This window comes from Ipomoea nil, unplaced genomic scaffold, assembly GCF_001879475.1.
Source record: "Ipomoea nil cultivar Tokyo-kokei standard unplaced genomic scaffold, Asagao_1.1 scaffold1149, whole genome shotgun sequence".
In the NCBI taxonomy this organism is placed as follows: Eukaryota; Viridiplantae; Streptophyta; class Magnoliopsida; order Solanales; family Convolvulaceae; genus Ipomoea; species Ipomoea nil.
In genome coordinates, this window is record NW_017617577.1 from 1,677,514 (window position 1) to 1,692,478 (window position 14,965).

At 39.0% G+C, this 14,965-nt stretch overlaps 1 long non-coding RNA gene across 2 annotated transcripts; it reads right to left on the reverse strand.

Moving 5' to 3' along the window:
- Window positions 1–6,363: 6,363 nt before the first annotated feature.
- LOC109183653 lies at window positions 6,364–12,411 on the reverse strand. Of its 2 annotated transcripts, none has more exons than XR_002054589.1 (3): window positions 12,383–12,411; window positions 12,175–12,285; window positions 6,364–6,374 (listed from the first exon to the last, which is right to left on the reverse strand). It is a non-coding gene; the product is annotated as an uncharacterized LOC109183653 (long non-coding RNA). The 2 variants fall into 2 exon arrangements; XR_002054588.1 differs by lacking the exon at window positions 6,364–6,374 and adding an exon at window positions 12,016–12,057.
- Window positions 12,412–14,965: the final 2,554 nt, after the last annotated feature.

Consider the following 14,965-nt stretch of genomic DNA (forward strand, 5'->3'; position numbering starts at 1 on the left):
AAACTTGTAATCTCTACTCAGTAGTAGTAAAAAGAGGCGGAGTGAACTCAGTCACGAGTTGAAAAACCTGGTAGAGTTCAAGACCGGCTTTGTGTTCAAGGCTTTAACGTTCGTGTAGTACTAAGGAATAGTGCAAACCTCCTTAGGAATTCAAAGGAGAAGAGCAGAGTAGGTTGTATTGGCTGAACCACTATAAAATTGCCCTGTCTCTCTCTCTCTACTCTATACTTACTGCTATCATTGCATAACTATTCACATTCAAATCTAAGCATTTTAACAAGATCAACTTACGTACAAACGATATAAAAAGGGTTAACAAAAATTTCCGCTATGCATACTCTTCGAAACATTAAAGTCACCTCTCGGGGTACTTTAACGAATCGTAAAAAATTTTCAAAATCTATACAAGTTTATTCACCCCTTTAGATTTGTACCCTAATCCTACTGGGACCTACAAAAATGAATACAGTAATAACACAACGATTGAATCGTCACTACGACTATAACTAAGGACCAAATTAAATTAAACTCACAATTTTTTCAAAAATAATAATAATAATAATAATAATAATAATAATAATAATAATAATAATAATAATAATAATAAAAGTACTAATAATATTCACATTAATAATTAAATAATCGAAACCACTATTTTATATAAATGTAATGATATATATAAATTAAAACATTATGTTGTATTAAAATATAGAAGTTTTGTGTATTCCAAAAAAAAAAAAAAAAAAAAGGTTTTATAGTCACTACTCCACTGGAAGGTTAAGTGAGCATATGGGGGCCGAATTCGTAGGTAGTTGGTTTGATAATCTCAAAGTTTTTAAGTTTAATTTTTTATAAAAGTTGTTTAATCTTTTTGATTTGAGTTGGTTAGCTATGAGCACTCTAGCTGATTTATTTCCTTATAACCATTTGCCAATTAAAGTCACAAAATAAGTTTTATTTAAAATATATATTCGCGTTGTGACTACGGACTTTTACATAAATAAAAGGTTAAGGCCCTGTTTGGTAAAATAATTAGCCAATCAGTCAATTTTAATTTATTTGACTACTATTAACTGTTTGACTTGGTTAAACAATCAATATAAGTATTTGATTAATTAACTTTTTTATAACAATTTATTGTTCCAAAATGCTAAAATTCAAAAAGTTGTTCAAAGTAAATTTTTCGATCAACTTTTTTGAAAAAGTCATTTTGTATGTAATCAGCTAACAACTAATTAAGAGCTAATTTACCAAATATTTTTTTACAATCAACTAATACTATCAACTAGTCAAATCTACTCACACAAAATCCGCTAACGGTCATTTCTCAAATTAAACACCCTCAACTGAGCATTTCGGAAAGTGCCGGCTGGCAACATGAATTGAACAATGGAAGTGGAACAAAGCATTCGCGGACTAAAGATAGTCCATATAATCCAAACTTTATTCCTTCACCAAGCAAAAGCCACATGTCTTGTTACTATTCTAACTTTTTCTAGTATTATATATCTTTCTTTTTCTGCATTTTTTTCGATTGTACATTTATATTAATCCAACATATTGTATTTTGGGTATTTTTGTTCTTTTATGTGAGTACTTAGTCCATGTTAACTTAAAAGTGTTGTAAATATTTAGAGTTGATATATAAACAAAAGTTGTAATTATATCAATTAATTTAATAAAGGAAAAATTACCTTTACAAACTTTTAAAACTGAAAATATTCAATTCATATTTGTAAACTTTTAAGTATTTGATTTAGACTTTTAAAAATCTTTAAAAGTGCATTGATATTTTAAAAATCATGAATTTTTATAAACTCTTTCATAACTAGCTAGTTATATGATACAATAAACTTTAGTTCTAAAAAAAATATAGTGAAAAAACTTAACTTTTGAACTACCCTTTTGCTACCATTTTCTCACTCTAGTTTCCTTGCATGTTACTAATTTGTGGGACAAAAATCACTATTTCACTTGAGGATCAAAAGCAGAGAAGTCAACAATCGAGGGATTCCGCCGACTATAGTTTCTTAATTGACTGAAAGATCGAAAGTATTGTTTTCGGCAGAGAGAAAAAAAAAAAAAGAAATAAGATAAAAGAATATATGCAAGGAGATCAATCATTATTCCATGAACCATGGTCTACACATTTGTATGAATAACAAATAAAAGGTACTTTTTTTTTAGTACTACTGAGTGTGTTAGAATGCAGTATCTGTTCGTAATTACTTTCACAACCTAATGAAGCACAAAGTGTCAATACTACCACCACTGAGGCTCGAACCTACAACCTCCTATATAGAAGAGAACTTGGTATCACTAGACCACAAGGTCCTTGGCTACATTATTTAAAAGTACATGATTTTTTATATATTATCAAATAAGGGAAAATTGTAATTTATGCCTTCACAAATATGTCAATTATCAATGTCATCCATGAATTATTACTAATGTAAATGTTGCCCCTCAATTTCCAAAACGTGACATATATTGTCCCTCTCCTAATAGGAAGAAGGAGAAACATTGTTGTCGGCAGAATGAGAACAAACGAAGAAATAAAAATGGAGGAAAAAAACGTGGTCTTTGAACAGGGAAAATGGCGAATAACCACACTTACACCACTAATAATTCAGGAGAGTGACAATATATGTCACGTTTTAAAAATTGAGGGGTAACATTTACACCACTAATAATTTAGGAGAGTGACAATATATGTCACGTTTTAAAAATTGATGGATAACATTTACATCACTAATAATTCAGGACGATATTATTGATAATTGACATATTTATAAGGGACATAATTATAATTTTTCCTATCAAATAATATAATTTAATACAAAAATAATATACTTTTTGTATATAAATAAATAAATAAATATATATATATATATATATATATATATATATATATATATATATATATTGCATTCGTAGTCCACACAACTATGTAGACCATGGTCCACACAATAATTTACCCAGAGGAGATTGTTTGGGACAGGTGGAAGAATTAGGAAACTGAAGATGACAGATTTGCATTGTGAGGTTGCTGGGCTGTGGGTGGGGGTGGAAGTATTTAGAACAAAGTTAGAATGTTGAAGCTAATTAATATAAGGTGTAGGCATAAAGAGAGACCAGCTCATACCTTTGGTTTTTCTTAGTCACATGGACTCACTACAACCTGTCCTCAATCTTGGTGTTGTGTCACACCAAACTCTTTCTTTTCCTTGTTCACATCCTTCACAATTAATCACATCCACATGTTCTGTAATTGTTATACCTGTATCAGGGTTCACCTTATATTGTGTAAAATTGATCTAAAAATTATGCATTTGTAATTAATATATTATGTTTTTAGTTAATAAATTATGTGTTTGTAAACAAGTTAAAAGTACATAATATGTTAATTACAAGCACATAATATGTTAAACTTTATATTATGTGTCTATAGTAACAATTATGTGCATATAGTTAACATATGATGTGTCTCTAATTTATTTATAGACATATAATATGTTAACTAAATGCATATAATATGTTAACTGCAAACACATAATCATATTGTCATTTTGGACCAGAGTCCACAATAATATAAAGTAGACCCTGTTGAGCATGTAATATATAAACATAAATGTGCAATCCAATTATCAACTTAGCATTTTAGTTAAGATGAGAACACGCTTCAATTGGATATCAAAGCCAACCTCATGTCAAAAGTCATGAGTTCGAACAAATAGCAAATGCGTAATTTTATTTCTTCTTATTTAATTTGTGTAATAGTCATGTCATATTCTAATGATAGGATGTTGGATTCAAACCCTTTAAATCAACACTCAACAAAATACTTTTTTTTATCATTACAACCAGAGACTCGAAATTCGAAAAGAAACAAATCAATTATGTTAATCAGTTACTCATTTTAGCCTGGGAATACCCAACCTATCATCCACTAAAATCCTCTCGTCAGGGTGTTCGGTTGGAAGGAGAGAGTTAGGGGGGAATTAATTGTACAGTACAAGAAAAATGCACATAGGCAACAATTAAAAACTGTTATTTTTTAGGTAAAATTTCTATTGTTGTAAGTCCCGTGCATAGATAACGGTACGATTTTTAACTGTTGTCTATTGAGCGTTGTTGAAACCAGTGTTGTCAAAAGTCATGCACATAGACAACGGTTAAAAACTGTTATCTATTGAGTGTTATTGAAACCAGTATTGTCGAAAGTCATGCACATAAACAACAGTTAAAAACCATTGTCTATTGAGTGTTGTTGAAATCAGTGTTGTCGAAAGTTGTGCACATAGACAACGGTTTTTAACCATTGTTTTTTCTAGAAAAGACAACGGTTAAAAACCGTTGTTTATTGAGTATTGATGAAACCGGTGTTGTTGAAAGTCACAGGCATAGACAATGATTTTTAACAGTAGTCTTTTCTATTTTAAGACAACGGTTTTTAACTGTTGTCTATTGTGTGTTGTTAAAACAAGCGTTGTTGAAAGGAACGCAAATAGACAATGATTTTTAACCGTTGTCTTTGATATATAAGACAACGGTTAGAAACCGTTGTCTATTAAGTGTTGTCGAAACCTGTATTGTCAAAAATTTCAAGCATAGACAACAGTTTTTAACTGTTGTCTTATATATCAAAGACAACTGTTAAAAATCATTATTCTCACACTCATAGACAACTATTTTAAACCGTTTTGTTTTAACCTGTTTAGATTTTAAGCATAATCATAGAGTTAATGCAAAAAAAATTCTCTCTCTAATTCTTTCCTCTCTTCGTCGAACTTAGTTTGGTAAGTTTTCGTTGAGGGTTCTTTCTATGGACGTCGCGGCAGTAACGCCCCCGGCGTCCTCCTCTCCGGTGGTGGAAGGGGATGCTGGAAAATCTCAACCTGCATGCAAGCGGGTTAAAATCCTCAAGAGATCGTTTGCGGAAACCGCGGCAGACTCGACGTTGATGGGAGACGACCCCATGGCAGAGAATTGTGATGATGATTGGCTGGAGGATGGTTCGGTGTTGGACTTGGAACCGGCAGGAAATGTTGTCTATGAAGGAATCCCTGTTGTTACCATACCAAAAGAACTCCGGGCTGAACTTGAGAAACCATGGCGTAAGGCGTTGATCCTCAAGTTTCTGGGAAAGCCCCCGGCATTCACGTTGCTACAACAACGGCTTCTCCGACTATGGAATACGTCGGGTAAGGTGGAACTATTGGATGTCGGCATGGGATTCTATATGGCGAGATTCGATCTAGCAGCAGATTATAGGCATGTGTTGCTGGACGGACCTTGGAAACTTTTTGACTGCTATATCATTCCTCAGAGGTGGCGGAGGAACTTCAATCCCCAAACCGCTAAACTGGAGAGAATGACTGTGTGGGTTCGGCTACCTGGCCTACCGGTGGAGCTTTTCCGTGAGGACGTGATAAAAAAGATCCTCGAACCTGTGGGAAACACTCTTAAGGTGGATAAAACCACGGCGGGGATAGAAAAAGTAAGGTTTGCTAGAGCAGCGGTGGAAGTCGATCTTCGTAAACCCCTAGGCTCTATGGTGGTGGTAGACGAAGTGCTGCAGAAGGTCTCCTTTGAAGGTCTACATGCCATTTGCTTCGGATGTGGAGAAGTCGGGCATGTCTCGACGAACTGCCCCAAGACAAAGGATCCTGATGCCACTGCTACCGATCCTCATCCTGATTCTGGAATGCAGGTTGAAGAAGGAGAAAAGATTGATAGCCCCAAAATCATCCAAGTCCCTGAAAAATATGGCTCTTGGATGATTGTCACAAACAAGCACACCAAAGCCAAGGAAAAGGGGCGGATTGAGAAGACTAAGACTGGCAAGAAATCTCAGCCTCCCAAGTCTGCCCATTCGGTTGGTAATAAACCAGCACCTAAACCTCCTCCCCGGACTGGAAAAGAAGGAGTTACAAGGAAGGAAAAAGGCAAATCTGTAGCGGCCGCTGCTACGGTTAGTGCCCCGTCCCCCTCCTTCTCTAATCATAATGGTTTCTCAGTTTTGCAGGATGTAGGAGAGTTGCATGAAATACCGGTTTTTGTTGATAAGGATTTCTCAAAAGACAAGAATCCTGGAAAGTCCATCCAAGCCGGAAGAGCCAACACGGCGCCTAAACGCAAAGGAAGACAGAAACAGAAGACACATTCTGGTAATGTGGAGATGAATGGTGTGGCCCCTGGCCAGGAAACAGATGGACGTGTGTTCATATTTGGCTCCATACAAGGTGGAGGGCCGGCGACTCAGCCGGCAGATGGCTCAGCTGCGAGCCAAAACCCGAGTTTTACGCGTAAGGAAGGCGGTGACCAAACTTCCTTGTCGCGCAATCCTTCCCAATGAATGTCATCTCTTGGAACTGTCAGGGGGTTGGGAACCGGGAAACTATTCGCCACGCAAAAATCCTTTTAGCTAATAAGGACGTGGGTGCTATTTGCTTCCTGGAAACGAAAACCAATAAGGCCGACAAGATTCTGAAGGCGTTGAGTAAGTTGGGTTTTCATAATTACTTTATTGTTAACACTCTTGGCTTTGCAGGTGGCCTTTTGTTAGTGTGGAATAAAAGTCTTTTAGACCTTGAAGTTATTCACAGCAATTCCCAAACGATCCACTGTCGGACCAATCTTGGGGGTGTGACCGATTTACATGTGTCTTTTGCCTATGTTAGACCCAACCCACGGGCTAAAGAGATTTTTTGGACTGACTGCAAGGATTTTAGTAATTCTTTCTCAGGTCTGTGGATCCTCTTGGGAGATTTCAACGATGTGGGCTCTTCCGATGATCAGTGGGGTGGAGAAAATGTGAACATGGCAAACATAAACAGGTTTTGTGAAGCCTTTGGGAACTGCCGCCTCCTTGAGGTCAATTCAAATGGACCCAGATTCACATGGCTTAGGCAAGTGGGAGGGCGGACGGTTACCAGGCGAAAACTGGACCGGGTTTTCTGGAATCTAGAAGCTCAAGACCTTTTTCCTGAAGCCAAGGCTAGAGTGATGGCCAGAACACACTCAGACCATAATCCGGTGGGTTTTGTTAGCTCGGCGGGGGAGGCTCCAGCCAGAAACAGTAGGCCCTTTAGGTTTGAAGCGGCTTGGTTGACTCACGACGATTACAAAAACATTTGGAAACAGGCCTGGATCAATCGGCAACAAGATGTGATTGGGGCCATAGACGAGGTGACTAAACTTACCAAAAAGTGGAATGTGGAAACTTTTGGGAACATTTTCAAACGCAAACGTTCTCTTCAGGCCAGGATTCTTGGCATCTAAACCTCCCCTTGGTACAGTTCATCACGAGGGCTCCAAGCCCTAGAGCGTAAGCTTCTTGCTGACCTTAACAGAACTCTGGAACAGGAAGAACTCCTTTGGTTTCAGAAATCCAGAAAGGCGTGGGTTCAGGACGGGGATAGGAACACCAAGTTCTATCACACGTCAACGGTGATCAGGCGTAATAGGGGCAGGACCAGGGCTCTTAAACTCAATGGCGAGTGGAACTCCGATCCCAAAACCCTTGCTGACCACATTACTCATTTCTTTTCCAATCTCTTTGATAGGTCCGCTGGAATGGGTGCTATTGCCACCGAGACTCATAATGGTAAAAGGATCTCTCAGGCCGAGGCTGATGATCTGATCAAGAGTGCCACCTTAGATGAAGTAAGGAAGGCCGTCTTTGGCATGAAAAGATTGGGGAGTCCTGGCCCGGATGGGATACAAGCTGCTTTTTACCAAGATTTCTGGGATGAGGTAGGTGGTCCTATCACTAATATGGTTAATGACGCTCTGGTTACAGGTACGGTTCCGGTTGCTATGCTTGAAGCCTTTGTTACCCTTATCCCTAAAAAGGATAATCCTGAATCTGGTGCAGACTTTCGTCCAATTACTCTCCTTAATGTTATTTTCAAAATCATATCCAAAGTCATTGTCAACAGGATGAGACCTCTTATGGACAATCTCATTGGGCCTCACCAGAACAGCTTTCTTCCGGGAAGATCCACCTTAGATAATGTTGTGCTCACTCAAGAGCTGATCCATTCCATGCATAAGAAAAAGGGCAAAAAGGGCTCCCTTGTGATGAAAATTGATCTTCACAAAGCTTATGATAGCATAGACTGGGACTTCCTTAAACAGGTTCTTGTTGATTTTGGTTTCCCTCTAAGGCTGATCAATCTGATCATTTTCTCTCTCCGGGAGAGCAGTATAGGGGTCCTTTGGAATGGAGGTAAGCTTCCTTTCTTTAAACCTGGTAGGGGTCTTAGACAGGGAGACCCTCTCGCACCCTATCTCTTTATTCTTGCTATGGAAAAGCTCTCTTATATTATCCATACTGAAATGCTTTCAAAGGCTTGGAAGCTGGTGCATATCTCTAAAGGGGGCACTAGTGTGTCCCATCTTTTCTTTGCAGATGATCTCCTTTTATTCGGGGAAGCCTCGGAGCCCCAAATAAATATCATGATGGATTGCTTAAATAGGTTCTCAAACTGGTCAGGTTTAAGCATCAACTTTTCTAAGTCTCTGATCTTCTGCTCCCCCAATACGCCTAACAGAATCAAGAATCTGATGGGGTCTATAACCAACATACCGGTCACAGAAAACCTTGGGAAATATCTGGGCATTCCTATCCTCCACAAGAGAGTAACAAAACACAACTTCACGTACATCCTTGACAAGATGAGAGCAAGACTTTCTAACTGGAAAATGGATTCTCTAAGCCTTGCAGGTAGAAGAGTACTGGTTCAATCAGCCCTCGCAACCATTCCGGTCTACACCATGCAAACTCTTGCCTTGCCTAAAGGTACGTGTAACGATATTGACAGGCTTTGCAGGGACTTTTTGTGGGGATCATCAGAGTCTAAAAGAAAGATCCATCTAGTCAACTGGAATCAAGTCTGTAAACCCCGAGAGATAGGGGGGCTGGGGCTCAGAATGGCCAGAGACTTTAACTTAGCTCTCCTGGCAAAGCTGGCTTGGCAAACCATACACAACCCGGAGAAACTTTGGGTTCAAGCCATCAGAAATAAATACCTTCGTAACAATAACTTCTTTACTGCTCCCATTCCCAATCAAGCTTCGTGGGGTTGGAGAAGCATCATCAAGGGCCGATCTATCGTAGAGATTGGGGCCAAGTGGAAAGTAGGTAATGGTGAATCCTTGGACTTCTGGTCGGATTGGTGGGTAACCAACAAACCCCTCGGGCTCATGATGGAGATAGACATACCGGATGATTGTGCCAACTCAAAGGTAAAGGACTTCATTCTTCCCAACCGTACTTGGAACTTCAACGCACTAAGCAGCTGCCTGCCTGAACATACGGTGAATGCCATCCGCACTATCCCGATCCCGATTCATGTAGATACTCCGGACACCCTTTGCTGGCCAGACAACAACTCAGGTATTTTCTCTGTCTCCTCTGCCTTCTCCCTTATTGCAGGTTCTGAAGGTGACGACTCAAACTGGAGGTGGCTATGGAAGATTACATGTGCTGAAAAGGTTAAAACTTTCCTCTGGCTCCTATGCAACAACAAACTGCTTACAAATGACGAAAGGATGAGACGCTCACTGACCGACGACAACACTTGCCCATGGTGCATTGGCGAGGTGGAATCTACGTCCCATATCTTTCGGGACTGTCCGTTTGCAGCAGACGTCTGGAGGCAGGCCTCGCCGAAGAGAGAGACCAGAGGGCACAACTTCTTGCCGACAACTGACTGGGTGCACTTAAACTGCAACAACAACTACCTGATGCCTTCAGGACATTCATGGGTGTCACTGTTTGTTTACGTGCTATGGGGGATCTGGATAGCCCGTAACAATTTTATCTTCAACGCCAAAACTTCTAGTCCCTACCAGGTGGCAACTATGGCACGGGATTATGCATACGAAGCCCATAATCTGCTGTCCAAACGCAAAGGAGTGGCGCGAGGGTGCTGGGATTGGATCACGTGGAAGCCGCCTGATCCGGGATGGAGTAAACTCAATACCGACGGTGCAATGAAATCCGCAAGTGGGCTGGCCAGTGCAGGAGGGGTTATTAGAGACGACCTCGGAGCTTGGGTCAAGGGTTTTGTGACGAAAGTTGGGTTGACGGACAGTTTCTCAGCTGAGCTGTGGGGCCTAAGGGAGGGTTTACGGCTTTGTCTGAGTGAAGGGATAGGTAATCTATGGGTTGAAATGGACTCAGCTTCGGCGGTCGCCATCATGAACAAAGACTTTAATGATACTAGTCCAATGGGTGCTCTCACTAAAGACTGCTTGGACCTTGCTCGGTGCTTCACCAACTTTCGGATATCCCACATTAGACGGGAAGGGAATAAATGTGCCGACTGGCTTGCGAACTTGGGTCAAACTGCCGACTGGGGGACGACTCTCCTGGATCATGCCCCGGATGGTCTGCGGTACCTTCTCCAAGCTGATTTGAGAAACATGCCTAACCTCCGGGTTAGATAGTCGCTCTCGTTGAGGGCTCTTAACGCACCAAAAAAAAAATAGAGTTAATGCAATTTTTTGTCGTAGGCTTATTAGAGCATGGACGCTTTTCATCCTCCATAATAAAAATTGCCAATTAGTAGCCACTGTTATTGGTCGTTGGACACTTTTGGTCCTCCGTCTAAATTTCTGTTTGTTGACCCTCTAAATGAGGGGCATTTTTGTCAATTTAGCTTATTCTTTTGATCCTATGCATAAACGAAGCTATTTTGCACGTCGCTCACTAACGAAGAGGTTTAGAAACGAGAATGGAATCGAAGCAAAAGCGAGGTTGAGAAGAGAGAGTGGTCGCTCACTGCAAGTTGGATCTCTAAAAGCGATTTTGGTTCGCGAAGTGGACACCAGAGAGGGGAGGCAACAGAGATTCTCCAATGTCGTAGCCCTAGACTCGGCAACCATCAGGCGAACTTGGCCGAGCGTGGCCAAAGTCAAAGTAGAAATTGATGCCTCTAAACCTTTGATTGATCGAGTTTGGGTGGAAATTGTTGGAGGTGAAGGGGATTTGAATGGATTTTGGCAAAGGATTGAGGTGGAGAAAGTGTCGGCATATTGCCCCAGTTGTGGTCGATTTGGTCATGCTATGGCTATGGCAGAGTGTCGAAGGATGAGTCCAGAAGAAGAAGGCGATGGGAGGAGACCAGAGGTGGAGGAGACAATGGAGTTGGATGCGGTCGAGGACGACGCGGTGGTTGATAGCGGTGGAGGGCAAGTTGTCGATGAGGGCAATCCTTCGTCAATGGCGACTCTGCCGGCGATTGGGCCACTGCATGGACAATCAGAGGGCTTGGATGGTGTTGGGAAGGCATCGAGGTCATTCGCAAACTATCGAATTGTTGATCGGAGGGCTTCTGCGCTGGCCGATAGTTCGATCTCACCTTCGTTAATGGAGGATTTGTCGGCGTTCTGGCGCTTGCATGGTCGATCAGATGGTTTGGATGGGGTTGGGGATGTGCGGAGACCTCTCGTCGCTTGTCTGATTGATGATCGGGGACCTCCGGGTTCCTCGGAATTTAACACACAGCCGGCCACCGCCCGATCAATTCCTACGACGGTGTATCCGGAACCACGTGGAAGAAGAAGTCCAAGCAGGGGTTGCATGAGAAGAGGAATGTGGTAGAGCAATTATCGGTGAAGCCCATCAAAGGGCTCGGGTTGAGCTTAATCCCCTGTGCTTTGGTAGATAAATCGGTGACATGGGTATCGATGGGTGGAGTGTTGGTTTCGCCATCGTTATCGGCGACGGAGGGAAGCTGCGCACGATCGTTCTCAGGTGGACCGAGGAGTTTAATGGGAGCCATTAGGGGTGCGATTAGGATGAGAGTGAGAAAAGAAGAATTGTGGGTGGCGCATCCCCTTACCCTACACAATGTTCACAATGTTCAAAATACACAAGAACTAACCACCAAGCCTAAATACTTCAATGAACAATTGCAATCACCAAGTCTAAATATTCACAAAGTTCTAATCAAAAGCATACCTACTCTATATAACATGATACACAATCTGCAATTCAGAACTCACTAGATCAATATCCATTTTGTCGTAATCAGCTTGGTTGAACTACATGTCAAAAGTATATGAATAGTAAATATATAAGTACTCAGCATAACCACAATATGGTCAATTGAATTTTATAAAATTAAATGAAATAATAAAAAATGGTGATAAAAATCTTACCAGTGCTTGAACAGATTTTTTATTATCAATGTTTGGCATATGCTCAATTAAAGTTCTCATGTAAGCCATGACATAGAAATCACATTGGTTACTATCCGGTTGACGAGAAGCCTATACATGTTAAATAATATTTGTGCATTAACAATTTATCTAGATATATAGATATACAAACACTTATATATATACTTAGTTAAAAATCTTAAATTACTTTGACAATTTCCCAAAAAATTTTACCTCATAATTCTATAGGAAAAAGAATAAGGTGAGAATAAAATAGAAATTCAAATTATGATCTATTATTTGGTAGACAGGAATATAATTACTGGGAATTGAGATGGAAGAAATGAATAAAAACTAAAATTCCTTTGTCTAAAATTTTCTTGTGTACTAAAATCCTCAACCATTGATGAACTTTGATGACCGGAATTAATCTTCACTTTAATTTTTACCGGAGGAGGCTATTCTCATTTAATCCTGTCCCTATGTGTGTGTCTATATATATATATATATATATATATATATAAAGGCACGTCCTCATTTTAGTTTGATATATAATTCAATTACAAAGTATTACTATAATTCAATCATTCGTCTTAATCCCAAATTAGTTAATGGATCCAGTGCAGATGGGCGAGGTATGAATCAAGAGGGAAATACGACATGACACAAGTGTAGAGGATATGTGAGATTACAAAACATGCTTTGCTATTTCTGGATCACTTATGCACCATTGTCAAACTGTAAAAACAACACACCTTAAGAAGGAAAACAACGCCCTTAAGAAGGAAAACAAAGTACCTTAATAAGAAAAATAATGCACCTTAATAAGGAAAACAACGCATCTAAAGCTTTAGACCTACGCACCTTAAAAAGGAAAACAATGCACTTTAAGAAGGAAAACCACGCACATAAAGCTTTAGGCTAACGCACCTTAAGTTTCAACAACTGGCGCACCTTAAGCACACAAACCATGCACCTTAAGAAGGAAAACCATGCACATAATTAAAGCTTTAGACTGACACACTTAAGTTTCAACAACTGACACACATTAAGCACACAACACAAAAACCACGCACCTTAAGCACAAAAACCGCGCATCTTAAATTTGACCTAGATGCAAAAAGACCAAATTGCCACCGTGTTTTTTTTAATTCTTGTTAATCCTAGACGTTGATCTTGGCAAGATCAATGGTTCTCATCTTACAGCACGTTCGCACCTTAACACACCATCTGCATTTGAACCGTGTATATATATATATATATAGGAAATGCACAACAAAAAAAAAACATTATTAGATACGCATCACTAGAAACACATTATTAGGTATGCATAAAAGCACCACACAGAGTTCAGAAAAGCACAATTATTTTGGGGGGGGGGGGGGGGGGGGGTTGTTATGGTGCATTATTTTGAGTGTGTTCTGCGTTTTATGGTGTATTTGTGCATTTAATTTTTGTGTATTTTTTTAACACTATTGGTGTCTTTTTCAAGCGGTCGCACTGACCACACGGAAAGGTGCGGCTGCATTTGAGCAAAAGTATATATATATATATATATATATATATATATATATATATATATATATATATATATATATATATATATATATATATATATAATTAGGTTCAAATGCGGTTGTGCGGTTAAATCTGAGCCATTGATCTTGCTTAAATCAACGATCAGGATTACCAAAAAATAAATAAATAAATAAATAAAACGCGGCTGCAATTTGGTAATTTTTGCATCTAGGTCAAATTTAAGGTGCGTGATTTTTCTTCATAAGGTGCGTGGTTTTTGTGCTTAAAGTGCGTGAGTTTTGTGCTTAATGTACGTGGGTAATGGGCTTAATGTGAGTATTTGTTGAAACTTAAGCTACGTGGTTTTCCTTCTTAAGGTGCGTGGTTTTTGTGCTTAAGGTGCATGGGTTTTGTGTTTAAGGTGCGTTAGTTTTGTGCTTAGCGTAAATAGTTGTTGCACTTGTAGGTGAAAGTAGGTGCACTCAGATCAATGAATATTAACAAGGCAAAATTACATGCACTTTCAGGCGAAAGTAAATGCACTTGTAGGTGAAAGTAGGTGCACCCGATCAATAAATGCAGGCAAAAACTACATGCACTTGCAGACGAAAGTAGGTGCACTTGTAGGTGAAAGTAGGTGCACCCCATCAATGAATGCTGACACGTGGCGCGTGCTGATTGGTTCGCATTTCTCTCCTGAACACCTATTCGCACCTGAACGCGACCCTATATATGTATATATATATATATATATATATATATATATATATATATATATATATATATATATATATATATATATATATATATATATATATATATATATATATATATATATATATATATTGTAAATATTTTTGTTGGAAGATTAATACCATGATTACAACACAGAATCGCACACCAATTAACCCATCTATGATAAACTAACGGCCTCTATATACTTACGATCATGCATGATGCCACACTAAAAAAATAGTAAAACTCTTTAATACTTTAATTTTAAAAAAAAAAATAACAAAAAAAAAACAAAAAAACAAAAAACAAAAAAAAACAAACAAACAAACTTTGAAGAACAAAACCATATTTAAAGTAATGTGAAATGGGGAAATATGTTTAAAATAAATAGAACACGGTATTATTGTGGCCTCAAGTTTTGATTTGGCGCAAATTATTCCGTGGAACTAGGTCCGCCTTGTAAGGTGGATTCTGGTCCAAATATTAACAATTTACCTTTTAAAAAATTACAATTTGTATACTACAAACACACAATGTT